The sequence below is a fragment of the Enhydra lutris genome, unplaced genomic scaffold (genome assembly GCF_002288905.1).
Source record: "Enhydra lutris kenyoni isolate GAN:26980312 unplaced genomic scaffold, ASM228890v2 scaffoldscaffold124, whole genome shotgun sequence".
NCBI lineage: Eukaryota > Metazoa > Chordata > Mammalia > Carnivora > Mustelidae > Enhydra > Enhydra lutris.
In genome coordinates this window covers 889235-904012 of record NW_019154208.1, presented here as the reverse complement: position 1 = coordinate 904012, position 14778 = coordinate 889235, and the positions used below count along the sequence as shown (strand labels likewise).

General features: G+C 43.2%; 1 pseudogene; it reads right to left on the bottom strand.

Moving 5' to 3' along the window:
- Positions 1–2770: 2770 nt before the first annotated feature.
- Positions 2771–6972, bottom strand: LOC111139918 (annotated as a pseudogene).
- Positions 6973–14778: the final 7806 nt, after the last annotated feature.

The window sequence follows — 14778 nt, the reverse complement described above, 5'->3', positions numbered from 1 at the left end:
CATGGAGCACTGGGTGTGGTGCAAAAATAATGAATACTGTTACGCTGAAAAAAATTAAAAAATTAATTAAAAAATAAAATAAAATAATATAAAATAAAATAAAATAAAATAAAGAGAGAGAGAGACAGGAAAGAAAGGGAAGATAAAAGAGAAGGTTTAGCCCAAATGGGCCCCAAAGTAAGGTTTATGAATTATACAAACAAAAACAAACAAAAAGACTGATAAAAGTATATGACAAGAGAAAAAAAGATATATATAAGCAAATAAAGGAAGAACCTCGTCAAAAAGAACCCCAAGTGTAAGATTTATATACTATCAGGACAAACACAAAAACACAAACACTGGTGGAAGAAAAAGATGGGAGAGTGGTTATAAATTCTCAGTGTGGGCGAGGAAGGTTGTTTTGATTCTTCCTGGATATATCTTGATATCTTTGTTAAAGGACTCAAATTTCCCAAGATAAAGGGAGATTAAAAGTTTGTTTACCTATAGGGTTAGCATTGATTGGGGAGAGGGGATGAACTTGAAGTTTAACTCTATATGAATATTAGAAAATAAAAGTAAAAAAGGAATAAACTAGATTAAACTAAACTAAAATTAAAAAAAATTCAAAAAATAGAAATGCAAAAGAAAAACACAGGTATATGTATCAAAAAGTTCAGGTTAGAAGGTTATTATGGAATTTGATGTATTGGACATCTTACTGTGATGGTAAATAGGTTAAATAACTATCTATATAAAAAAATGAGCCAGAATAGTGGGAATGAATTAAAAATAAAAATTGTCCTATGAAGTAGTGGTGGTTGTTCTCTTGTAGTCTCTTCTTTTTTTTTTTTTTTTTTCTTTCCTGGTTGGTTTTCTGGGGGAGGGGCCTGCCACGTGGGATTTCAGTCAATGATGTTCTCTGAGTTAAGTCCTCCCGCCCCCCTCAAGGGGGTGGACTCTGAGGAAACTGGTTTATTCAGGCTTTTGTTCTCTGGAGGTTTTTATGTTTGTTCCCCCCCTTTTTTTCTCTCTCTCTCTCACCTTGACTGCTTTTGATGGTTTTTGTAGGTTTAGAGGAAAGCAAACTGCACCCTGACCTCCGTCTCAGAGAGAAGCCTCAGTCTGGCCTCAGAGCCCAAATAAATTCCCCCTTGGCTGCTGGCAGAGCAGGTTCCAAGTCGCGGTCCCTGGGGACACAGGATCTTCTGCTTGTACCCAGAACCATGGCAGTGGCGGCTATCTGGGCAGCTCCAGACTGCCAGAGAGGTTCCAAGTAGCGATTGCACACTATTTTCCCACTGGCCTGGGCTGGGAGTGCCTGGTCTTTCCGGGGGTCCGAAAGCACCAGGCTGGGACCTGTGAGCACCTCTCTCAGGGGAGGGTGCGGGGCGCGACTGGACTCTGATAGCAAGGCATGGCACTCGCATGAGGACTGCAAAAAGGCTGTGCTTCTGCCAGCTGGCAGCTGGCGAGGCTCCCAGCCCCTCACAGGAGCCGGACCCCACAAGCTCTCAGGGAGAGCGGATCCCATGTGCTGGTGGTTGAGGGACCAAGGCCTGGTTTCTCCACCGCACTCTCTCTGGCTCTGCACCAGGGGTGGCTGTCCTGGGTCTGGGGACTTAAGCCCCTGTCCCTAGCCGCCCTGATTCCCACAATTTCCCCCACCCCTGTGATCCTTTGCTCTTTTTGAGTGCTTTCTACCAGACTGCAAGTTAATGCTGGTCCCCAAACGCAGGGCACTCTCGTATTGGGATATTACTTTCCAATGGGTTGCCTCTGGTGACTCCTTCCCCCTTTTGCTTATCTTCTCCGACATTCCCACTCTGTTTTACCTGGCCACTGGCATCTTTTGCTCCTGTAGAGATCCAGACGTGTATAATTCTGATCTCAGGCTGATTTTGTGGGTGATCGGAGTTCTTTGGAAGGTAATCAGCTCACTTTAGTGTACAGGTTGAAAGGATGCCTCCTCCTACTTCCCCGCCATCTTGTCACCCCCCCTCCTTATTACTATTTAATCAATAGACAGCACTTAGCTAATATTGGGTGTTTACTGGGATATAACTGATAGCCATTACATTTTTTAAATGTCAAAAATTTTATAGAAATCCACATATGCATAGTTTAGAAGCTTCTGAAAAGAATGTTCTGGTTTTACATTATTAGTTCAGACCCTTGATTCAGTTGAATCTCAATTTCAGCTCACTGCTGTCTGGACATGCTCTCCACTGTAGGTATTCTAGGGTTTAGCCCTATTCACATACATGTCCCTTGCCTTTCTGTGGTTTTGAGATTGATCTAATAACATTAAAATTATTCAATTACAATTTTGTTTTTTCTCTGTCAAAACTTTCTAAGTTTATAAATCATAAATATTCTTTGTACAATGAATGATAAAATAATGATAGAATAAATTAAAAACTGCAGCTGCCATAGTTAAACTTTCAAGAGTGGAGCAAACTGTATAAACATATGTAGTGTTTGCAACTCTGAAAACTAAATATTATATCTCTTCCTAAACCATGTGACCAACCTGATGCTTGCTCTTCTCTGCTCTGCGTGTCACGTGTCACAAAAATATGTATTTTGCTTTGCATTATAAGGAAAGTATAAGTTGCAAAATTTAGTCTTGATCATTGTACTATGACTTTCCAGAGAGAAAAGGGATAATGATTTTGGAAAATATATACTACCTTCATGTCAGGAAAAAAAATTAAAAGGAAAGAAGGCTCCTTCATAAGAACCACTAAAGAGATCGAGGACTGATTGCCAAAGGGCTGACTCTTACCTCTGAACTCATTCAGTATATCTAGGATTCCCGTGATGCTCTGTGATGTGAGCTCTGGGTTCACAGGCTGAGGCTTCCGCATTTGTGCCAATTCAGGCCTGTAAAGGATAATGTCACTTATACTTCTGGGCCAAAGGTCAATCACACAACTATTATAAAAGTAGCAGTTTTTAATCAAAGAGTTTTCATCAAAAAAATTCTCCCACTTTTGTTAATTGGGTATGTTATATTCTATACTCTTGGGGATGTAAGAAGTGTTGCCTTACCTTTTTTCTAAGTTTAAATTATATCAAATCCCAACTTCATCATTCTTCTCAGATATTATTCCATTTATAAAATTAGTGAGGATCATTTCCTCCCTCTGCCCCACCTCAGGTAAAGCAAAGATCCTGGGGTTCTTACAGAGAGCAGAATGTTCAGGCATAGTGTTTGGGATTTCAGTGTTCAAGTAGTCACTAATGATACATTCAGTGTCTAAAAGGGGAAAGCCCACTGAATCAGAAAGCTTTGCTCTTCCCTATCCAGCAAGAGACTCTAATTCTAGCCTAGAAGCCTGGTCCTGAGTGTCTGACTCCCCATCACCCCAGGGGCACCAGGAAGCCATTCCCTCTGAGGTCCTTCCTACAACAGGATGTGCTAGTCCTACTGCAGGGAACAAAATCATACCCCCCTTCCCATTCTTAGGAAATCTTCCTCTTTCCTGTCTTGTTCACATCTAAGGCTCTTGAGTGGAGCATCTTCTGTGACACGTTAAAAAATTTCCTTTAGTAAGGTTCATTGTGAGCCTGGAGAGGATTGGGGGGGAGTGTGTGGAACAAAGCCCAGAATGTCACATGGTTTTTAAATATATTTGAATTCAGCCACATAAGAAGAAAACTTCTGAGACCAAGGAGATGAAGGCCTTCAGCCTTCTTTTAAAACAAATAGAAAGTAGTGGAGTCTGGGTGACACAGTTGGTTAAGTGTTAGACTCTTGATTTTGGCTCAGGGTCCTGGGATACAGCCCTATGTCAGGCTCCATGTTCAGGAGGGAGTCTGGTTAAGATTCTCTCTCTTCCTTTGCCCCTCTCCCCAGATTTCTCTTTAAAACAAATAAATAAAACAAAAAAAATAGTAGCCACAGGGATGATGTTAAGAGTGCAAAACATGTACATCCACGTTATGAACAAGACCAAGAGACTTTCTCAGCAATCAGAAATCGTTAGTGCAAACTCACCTTTGCAGTACATTTCCTAGTCCTGCAAGGAAATAAAAAAATAATGTTAACCATAAATTTCTTTTATTTTGCATCTTCGCTAGTATTATTTGTTTCAGTAATGTACTTTTTTCTCTTATTCTCCTCAAAGGAACAGAGGCTACCTTCATAATAGAACTGACACTAAGGCATGTCAGGCTTCCTCAGGATGTATTAAGGAAGCAAGGAGGTCAGGAAGGGACTGTGTAGTGATGTATTTTGATTCAGGTTTCCACTGTCACTCAGGACTCAGTTTTCTCCCCAAGAAGTGATCTGACTTTTTACATCTAAAGCAAAAAAAATGAATTTAGATATAAAAAGTATATATAGCGTGCACTAAGATTGTTTACCAAATTCTACAATTCTTGCCTAAGGAAAAGACAAAAACTTAGTATCTTCAACAAGTTATTTCTAGGGCTGAGGGTGGGAGGGTGGGTGTGGAGAAGAGAGAGTGACAATGGATTAATGTAACAAAAATTGGGAATTACCCCAACAAATTTAACCGTCCTCTGGTTATAGGATTTTTTTTGTTTTGTTTTGTTTTTGTTTTTGTTTTGCTGCTTTTGGATAAATTTCTCATGTGGTTAGTTGTCCTGATTACACAGCAATAATTTTGTCTTGGGTGAGATATTAAGAGAGTAAAAGTCTCTCAAGGATTACCAGGATATGAGGAAATAAATGGAAACAAACATCTCTCAGCTGAGAGTAATGGTGTATGTGGGTAACATTTCCATGCCATGGTAACATTTCCCACAAAAGGATTCCTTCCTCTGCGGATGGACCCTCCTTTCTCACCTGGAGCAGCCCCACTTTAGGTTTGTGGCACATCTTAGTCGGCCCTCTGTAAATTTCTTACAGGCATTCTTTCTGTTGGGTCATTCTGAGTTCACTTTCCTTGAGTTGTTGGACAATCTCCTTTGCTTCTTTCTCCATTGTCCCCAGATGGAGTTGTTCCTCTTCTTGGAGAAATAGTTGCATCTTCCGTTATGGCACTTTGATCATCACCTTCCTTAAGGCCACATAGTCCTGAAGAGATAATAGATACAAAGGATTACATATCCTCACTCTCAACAGAGAGTACTATTTACTTAGTGTCATCAAGAAAGTATTTGACAAACTTTATGCCTCACATCTCCATGTGTCTTGAATATATGCTGGTCCTTTCTGTCCATCCTTCCTATAGATACTTAGACTCCTTCCCTGTTTGAATCAAGTCCTCTAAGGTCCCAGGCTCTCTCTCTAGATATTCCAGCAGTTATTTCCTTTCTAACTGGAACCTCTAGTTTCTCTTGTCCTTTTGCCTGATTTTTAATATATTTAAAAATATTTATGTATATACCATATTTTATAGATGTTTAAATTAAGTTCTCTAGTTTTCCTCCAGGTGCTACCCTATTGCTCTCCTCTCTTTTACTCAGATTTATTGTGATGGTTTCTTTTTTTATTTAAATTTTTTATTTCTTTTCATCGTAACAGTATTCATTGTTTTTGCACCACACCCAGTGCTCCATGCAATCCGTGCCTTCTCTAATACCCACCACCTGGTTCCCCCAACCTCCCATCCCCCGCCCCTTCAAAATCCTCAGATTATTTTTCAGAGACCATAGTCTCTCATGGTTCACCTCCCCTTCCAATTTCCCACAACTCCCTTAAACCCAGTGTCTGAAAAGTTTCATCAAAACCTTCAAGGTTGGACTAGAGTTAGTTATTTCCATATGCTAGCATTATTTGCACAACTTTTTATTGGCCTATATATATGTGATTATTGATATATCATTTGAAACAACTACTTTCTCCTGGATTAAGAAAAATCCTTTAATCGATAACTTGATTTTAGCTGAAAGTCTCAAGCAGCATTATGTCAATCTGCAAATAAATAAATAATATTTTCATTCTTATCTCAAATGACTGGATTTTGCTAGTTTCTTTATTCAGATCATTTTGCATTTCCCGAGTCACGTTCCATAAAGAGCCAATTCTCTTCAGCAGTTTTTCCTGCAAAATAACCATGAGCTTTAGCAATACAGAACATGATATTATAGATTTTGTCCCCTTACTATGGAAAAAGGCAGTCACTGGGAAAATACTAATTTTTGAGTTATCATGGAGTGGTCATATTTCTCCCCTTGAATCTAATTTGTTTCTAACACTTGCAATATCAGAGGTGGCAAACATAATAGAGATTTGAGGGTACTCTGTACATAATATAATCCATTTCCTGAGAAATTCACACTTGGATTTTTATAGAATTTGACTGTGAAGTCATCAAGCTTGCATCAGAAGCCAGCGATCCCAGTAGTAGCCACAACTACCCACAATGGCATCAATTACACATATTTGGATGGTTTCTAAGGACATTTCCCTTGTCAGAGGCTCAGCGTAGCTATGATTATAGTGCCAATGTTGGTCAAGAGCATTGAAAGAATGCATGTACACCTTGGTATTTCTATTGAAAATTAACTACCTCCACTACCTCTACTCAACTCAATGCCCCTTTCCTTTTGCTCATCTTTCCCTCTGATTTAGAAATCTGTAGGATTCCAAATGGCTTTAGAGGCATCACTCACCCTGTATTCCTCAGTAGCCCATTGTACCAGACTGTGGCTATGAGTCATGTGTTCTGGTGATTCAGAGCACAGTATGCAGAGCAGGTTCTTGTCCACCTCTCAGAAAAGTCCCTTCACTTCTTTGTGCAGTGCACAAGTCTCCTCAGAGCTGCTGACACGGTCAGCTCGGGCCTCTCAGTCAAGGGAAGCCAGCTTCTTGAGTGCAATTTTCATTTTGAATTCTGACCTCTCTGAAAGTCCCCAGCATTCAGGGCAGCATCTTGGGGTTTAGGCTTCTTTCCAGCACAGGCAAGGACTGCAAAAGCTGTGCCCACAGTCAATGGTGACAGGTTCTAGGCAGTGGTTCATACAGATGGCACAGATGAGTTCATTCTGAAAGACTTGCGAGGTTTCCAGATACATGTCTCTGTAGTTTTTTAAAAAAGAAAGAGAGAGTAAGTCACTCTTCTGCCCCGATAAGGTGGAAAAGAAAAGACCTTAGACAAAACCTTATTTGCTTGAACTCTAATATATCTATTAATTTAATGCCAGTACAAATGTATGCTTGGTAAGTATGGACAGGTTGGGTTTATGCTATGAAACAAATGAGAAAATGGGACAAGAGCGTCCTTGCCATACTTTTTTTTTAAATTTTTTTAATTTATTTTCAGCATAACAGTATTCATTGTTTTTGCACCACACCCAGTGCTCCATGCAATCCGTGCCCTCTCCAATACCCACCACCTAGTTCCCCCAACCTCCCACCCCCCACCCCTTCAAAACCCTCAGATTGTTTTTCAGAGTCCATAGTCTCTCATGGTTCACCTCCCCTTCCAATTTCCCTCAACTCCCTTCTCCTCTCTAACTCCCCTTGTCCTCCATGCTATTTGTTATGCTCCACAAATAAGTGAAACCATATGATAATTGACTCTCTCTGCTTGACTTATTTCACTCAGCATAATCTTGCCATACTTTTTGTTTCAAATATACAGTGTCCTTGATCACAATTAAACTCCCTGGACAAGCTGAAAGATTGGGACAGTGAATAATAGTTTGGATGATTCCAGAGTTACATTTCTTAGCTGATTGGTCCAGAAGCACATATAAAATCTTAATCTCTCCCTGTGTGTGTGTGTGTGTATGTGTCTCTCTCTCTGAATTATTACACACACACACACACACACACACACTTTATCTTTATCTCTATGCTAATAGCCTCCATGCATCCTGTCTCCAAACTTACAGGGGAATTTTCTAAAGACAAATAAAATTGATTAGGTCTAATTTAAGCTTGTTTAATTCAATCATGCTGAATTCATCTTTGACTCCTGAAACTATAATCTGTTGAATTTATGCTTCTACTTTTAATAGCAAACTCTTCCTTTTAGGAGATAAAGTATAAAAATTGTCTTTTGTTTCTAGTTCAGAATTTTTTTTTTTCCCTGAGCAGTTCAGATCATCAGAGTAATTTCACATCTTGAAATACTACAGTGCTAATCAGCAATAATTAATATACTTTTTTAAGAAACAAAAAAGACTAAGCACTAGGATTCCCTCTCTGCATTAGAAAATACAGAGCTGCAGTGAAAGAAAGTATGATGGATTCATCTCTATTTTTGGTATTTCCCCATGGCAAGCAATGCCATTCCTTGAGAGTCACTACCGGTTAGCTGGATCTATCCTGAACAGTTTTCAATCCAGTTTCCAGGAATGGGGATCAGACCTGACCCAAGGAGACTATTCAACAGATTTCCAGGAATTCAGTTGTCTACTTACTGTCCTCTCACACTTGATGAACCTCACCCATGCCTGTTGAAATGCCAGAGAATTGTTAGAAGAACACCAGGTGAGAATGAGCTCAGTCCCTTTGTCTATAAACACTCGTGAGCAAAACTGATGGAAAAGTGAGCTGAGGCACAGGGTCCCCATCATGCAGGAGAGAGCCTCATCCTACATGGAATCAGGCTGGGCCTTGCAGACTTGGATCTGGACAGCTGTCTCAGAGAAGGAACACAGAGGGGGGACAATGGTCCTGCTTCAACACCCGTGTGTCCAGAGTGGCTACACACCCATGGCTTTGGGAATTTGTGGGCAAATGTGGGGGCGGGAGTGTCAACTGGAGCCCAACTACCAACTGGAGGGCCTACCTAGAGGCACTCTGGCCAGCCTTCCACCCCTCCGTGTCCCCAAACCATCCACCAGCTGAAGTAGCCCTGGCAGCCAGGGCCCTGCAGTGTGGGGGCAGAGGGGCAACAGCAGCTCTGTCAGATACTTACCTGCTCCGCAGAGAGGCCCCAGGATCACACAGGGCCAATGGTTACCTCCCCCTATAATTACTTCTCCGCAGGAGGGCAGACAGTGATAACCTCATGGTGTGGTGCCAGTAGCGTCAGAGAGCCCTGGCATCTGTGCGGAACCCTGAGTGGTCCATCAGGGCCTATTGCTGTCTGGAGGGGCTGTGGAGAAGAGCTCTTGGCCATGGTCCTGCCCTGCCCTTCAGACTCTCAGCAAAGCCCACCCCACCAGCCAGAGTAGTCCACAGATGGGCCTGCAGTGTGGGCGGCAGTGGTTCCCACCTCATAGGTAGGACGCCCATGGAGAGGCCCCGGGATCACCCACTGCCAGCGCCTATAGCCCCAGACAATTCTCCCAGTGCTGGCTCACAGTGATTATGCCTAGGGCACCCAGTGACGTCAGAGGGCTGCTGGGCCTACAGCAGCGCAGCAGAGGCATGGCAGAGGCGTGGCTGTAAGGAAGGATCTGGGGGGGCGCGACAGCAGGGCAACAGAGTTGGGGCACAGCAATGGGGGAGCCCAGCAGGGCAGGGCGGCAGCTGGTGGGTGCACAGCAGGGAGCCAGTGGCAAGGAGGTGGGGCAGTGGGGCAGCAATGACACCTGGTGGTGGGCAGGTCAGCAGGGGCCCATGATGGGGGAGATGGGCAGGACCAGCAGGCCACTGTGGCAGGGCAAAGGGCAGTGGGGCAGTGGAGTGTAACAGCAGCAATGGGGCAGAGGGCGGCAGCAGAGCTACAGAGGTGAGGGGCCAGAGGAGCAGCTGTGGCAGTAGCAGCATAGTGGCAGCAGCCTTGGTACCACAGGCAGCAGCATCAGAGGCAGCGGTCTTGGGGGTGTGGGCCGCTGGGTGGCTGGGGTGGTGCAGCGTCATGGCACCAGTGGGGGGCACAGCCAGAGGGTAGTGACATGGAGGGGGGTGCCGTGTGCCACAGTGTGCAGGGCAGTGGGGCAGCTACTGCAGCATGAGGGGCAGTGGGGCACAGCAATACGGTGGGGTGGGAGGGGCAGCAGAGCAGTAGCAACACTGCATGCTGTGGGGTGCAGGGTGGAGCAAAGGGATGGCAGCAGCAGCAGGGTGACCAAGGTAGGAGAGGTGGACTTGGAAACACAGGCAGGGGGGCAGCAGGTGGGGTGGTATGCCCTGGGGCACCAGGGAGGGGCGCAGGTGGGCTCCAGAGGCAAGGTGACAGGGCAGGGGCACAGGGCCACAGCAAGGGGGCAGTGGCGCTGGAGGTGGAGATGGGGGGCGCAGCTAGTGGGTGAGCTGAACGCAGCAGTAGCTGGGGCAAGAGGCAGCAGCCCATCAGCAGCAGCTGGGGTCTTGGTACCACAGGCATAACACAGTCATGGGGGGCTGCGGGGGCTGCGGGGGATGGCAGTGGTGTGGGAGTGGGGTGCTGCAGGGTGGAAGGGGGGCATGCAGCTGGGCGGCAGCAGCAGGACAGCGGGGTAGGGCAGCAGGACCTCAGCAGGGTGGGACAGCATATCCTGGCAGCAGGGCAACCAAGGCAGCTGTGATGGACTTGGAGACACAGGCAGCAGCCAAGGGGGGTGGCAGCATCATGGGTAGAGAGCCAACATTGGGAGGAGGCTGTGGCAAGCAGCTGGGTGGCAGCAGTGCAGGGGGGGTGTTCGCAGCATCCCATCAACTGGGCAGAGGAGTGAAGTGCAACAACAGCAGCTGGGTGGAGGGATGCAGAGTTGGCAGCAAGGGCTAGTCAGGCAGCGGGGCGAGCAAAGGGACAGTTGCAGTGGGGTGAGAGTGGGGGTAGGAGGGCAGCAGTGTTGGTGGGGTGTGCCTAGGAGGGTTGCAGGGTTGGGGACAGGTAGTGGGTCTGCAGCTCTGCAGCTTTGGTAGCCTAGGAACCACAGCAGTGTAGCGGAGTCCTTGGAACATCGGTAGACTACAGCTCCCAGAAAAAGGTGCTCTGTGGAGGGAGGAGTAGAGCCAGTGAAGTGTCTGAGAGGGGAAGTGAGCTCAAGGTGGAGTGCCAAGAGATGCTTCCTCCCACTGGGGAGCCCAGGAGAGTGGGACCTCCGCCCTGGGCTGAGCCTCAGGCTCTCCATCTGTAAAGCGGGAAGAACAGAAAACCTTAGGTTCCTTGTGTGATTTAATAGAGGTAAGAAGGTTGTTACAGACAGGTTCATAGTACAAGTTGTCATTCCTCTTATTGCACTTCTAACTGCCCTAACTTTGGCAAAGGGCATCATCTCCTCAGTTTTCTCATCTGAGAGATGGACCTGAAAATTGTATGTACATAGCCTTGTTTTAAGGATTTAGTGAGTTAGTAAATGGAATGTACATCCAAAGTAAATGTAAACCATGGTGCCTGGTGCAGGGTAAGTGAACACCATCATGAATGTCATCCTCATGAGTATCATCATTAGTTAATTGAGGAGTTGCTGTGGGTCTTCCCCTGGCTTCAGCATTCTACACACTTTATCAGCTTGATTATCTTAGTCAGCTAAGGTCCTCAGAGGGCCCTGGGTCTTAGAGACACAGAGAATATTTGGAACCAGATTTCAAAACTTTGTCTCTGCAGCTCCTAAACCCATGCTTTGAAGTTCTCCATTATTGGGGCTTAGCCCAATCCCTCATGCCTCCATGCTTTTCTCTGGACCTTATGGCTTAGAACACTGCCTAATGCATAGGAATAAATGTTATCTATTTTGTTACTATTAATTTCTTGATTCACTTGCAGTCCATTAAGGGCACAGTTAGGAACAACCTTTGTTAGTGATTGAGATCAACACCTGAAGGACCATCACAACAGAGAGAAATGAGAAATGTGCTCTTTTCCCCCATTATTAGGGTCACGAGACAGGGATGATTCAGAGGTTACCAGTGAAGTAAAGAAGTTGACTGCCCAGCTGACTGAGCCTGAGTAGAGCAGCAACAACTTTTTGGATCTCAAAAAGCAAGATCTTAAAAGACACCTAGGAGACGGACCATGCCCAGGGATTTAGAAACCGGTAAGGTGCTTTCCATATATCTAGCATTGCTACCCTTCCTCAACTTCTTCAGTATTCCCCAGCAACTCCCTGCTTCTTCCTGTACCCCAAAGTGTGATGCAGGGCGACAGTGCTGAGCAGAGAGGAGCCCAGCACCTTGCATGCTGTTCTGTGCATGCTTTGTTCTATGCTCTCCTTTAACCTCTGTGAGGACCATGAGGGCAGCCTCCTGTGCAGATGTTTGCAGTTCTGTGTAACATTCTGAGTCCCCTGAGCAATGGTATCTGGCTTATCTGTTTGAATCCAGTTTTGTCTTGTCTTGTTTTACAAAACCTTTTTTTTTTTTCATTTTTGGTAACTTGTAAGATTACTCTTAGCAATTTCCAATTTTGCAGTACAGTGTTAGTAACTCTGGTCACCATGTTGTGCATTACACCCTGTGACTTACTTATTTTATCCCTGTATGTCTGTTCCTATGGACCCTTGCCATCCATCTCACACCCATCTCCCTGCCTGTCAACCACCCGTTTCCTGCATCTTTTAGCTCAGTTTTTTTTTTAGATGCCATGTGAAAGTGATGTCACCATATAGCATTTGTTTTTAACTAATTTCACTTAGCATCATGCCCTCAGGGTCCACCCATGTGTGCAAATGGAAAGATTTCTTCTTTTAGGATGACCAAAGAGTATTGCACTTTATTAACATACACCACATCTTCTTTATTGATTCATGCCTCCATGAACACGTAGGTTGTCCTCCTCTTAGCTATTCTAAATAGTCCTGCAGTGAGCATGTGGGTTCATCTGTCTTTTCAAATAGGTTTTTTGTTGTTGTTGTTTTCTTTCAATAAACAGCAAGAACAGAAATTGCTGGATTGTAGGGTAGTTGTATTTTTAATTTTTTGAGGAGCCTGAATATTATTTCCTCAGTGTTTGTACCTCCTTACATTCCCACCAACCCTGCACCAGAGTTCCCTTCCTTCTACATCCTCACTCACATTTGTGATTTCTTGTCTTTTTGATACTAAGCCTTCTAATCAGTGTGAGGTGATACCTCACTGTTGTTTTGATTTACATTTCCCTGATGATTAATGATGTTGAGTGTCTTTTCACCTACCTGTTGGCTCTCTGTATGTCTTCTCTGGATAATGCCCATTTGAATAGTCCTTTCACTTTTAATCACATTGTTTTTTGTTGTTGTTATTTAATTGTATATGTATATATAATAGAAAGAGAGAGATGATAGATTTAGATATATATTAAATCTATCATCTCTCTCTATATATATGTATGTATGTGTATGTGTGTGTGTATATATGTATATATGTTTATATATATATTTATATATGCTATGAACCTTTTATAGGATCTATGATTGGCAAATCTTCTCCCAGATGGTAGGTTGTGTATTTATTTTGTTGGTGGTTTTCTTTCCTAGGCAGGAGCTTTTTAGTTTGATGTCATTTTGCTTATTTATTTTTGCTTTAGTTGCCTTGGCTTTTGGAGTGTGATCCAAAAAAATCACTGCCAGGACCTATGTCAAGCGCTTTTGCCCCTGTGTTTTCTGCTAAGAGTTTTATGGTTTCAGGTCTTATATTGAAGTGTTGAGTACATTTTGAGTTAATTTTTGTGTATTGTGTAAGAAAGTGGTGCAGTTTCATTCCTTTGCCTATGGCTGTCCAGTTTTTCTAGCACTGCTGATGAAAGAGACTGTTCTTTCCCTCTTGTATACTCTTGGATCCTTTGTCATAAGGCACTGGACCACAGATGTATGCATTTATTTCTGGACTCTCTTCTGTTCTGTTGACGTGCATGTCTGTTCTTAAACCAGTGTGCCAGCAATCACTCCAGCTTTTTAATAGAGTTAGAAACCAGGGAGCATGATGCCTCTTGCTTTGTTCTTTCTTAAGAATTTCTTTGGCTATTCAGTGTCTTTTGTTGTCCTATAAAATTTTAAAGGTTCTTTGCCTTATGTCCATTAAAAATGTAATTGAAATTTTGATAGGAATTGCATTGAATCTGTATATGACTTTGGGTAGTGTAGACATTTTAACACCATGAATTCTTCTAATCCATAAGCTTGGACTGTCCATTTACTTGTGCTGTGTTCAGTTCCATTCCTTAATGTCTTGTACTTTTCTATATATAGGCTTTCACCACTTTGGTGAAGTTAATTCCTAAGTTTTTTTTTTTTTGATGCAGTTGTAAATATGACATTTTTTTAAATGTACTTTTCTGATAGTCTGTTATTAGTGTATAAAAGTACAACAGATTTTTATGTGTTTTTATCCTGAAACTTTACTGAATTTATTTGAGTTTTTTTGCTGTTATCTTTAGGGTTTTCTACATTTAATATCATGTCTTCTGAAGAGTGACCTTTAGTTCTTCCTTTCCAGTTTGGATGCCTTTTATTTATTTATTTTGCTTGTGTTGTTTCTCTGCCTAGGATTTCCAGTACTACAGTTGACCCTTGGCCATCGTGGGTTTGAACTGCACAATCCACCTTAGACATGTTTTCTGTTTTTGTTTTGTTTTGTTTTTTTGAAATGCAGACATTGTTGTAAACATACTTTCCTTTTTTTATATTTAATTTTTTTTAATTTATTTTCAGCTTAACAGTATTCCTTGTTTTTGCACCACACCCAGTGCTCCATGCAATCCGTGCCCTCTCCAATACCCACCACCTGGTTCCCCCCAACCTCCCACCCCCCGCCCCTTCAAAACCCTCAGATTGTTTTTCAGAGTCCATAGTCTCTCATGGTTCACCTCCCTGTACTTTCCTTTTTGATATCTTTCTTTTTTTCTTTTCAATTTTTTTATTTAAATTCTAGCCAGTTGACACACAGTGCAATATTGGTTTCAGGAGAATTCAGGGATTCATCACTGGCATACAACACCCCATGTTCATCATAACACATGTGCTCCTTAATCCCCATCACCCAGTTAGTCCATCCCCTGCCCACTTCCCCTCCATGAATACTCA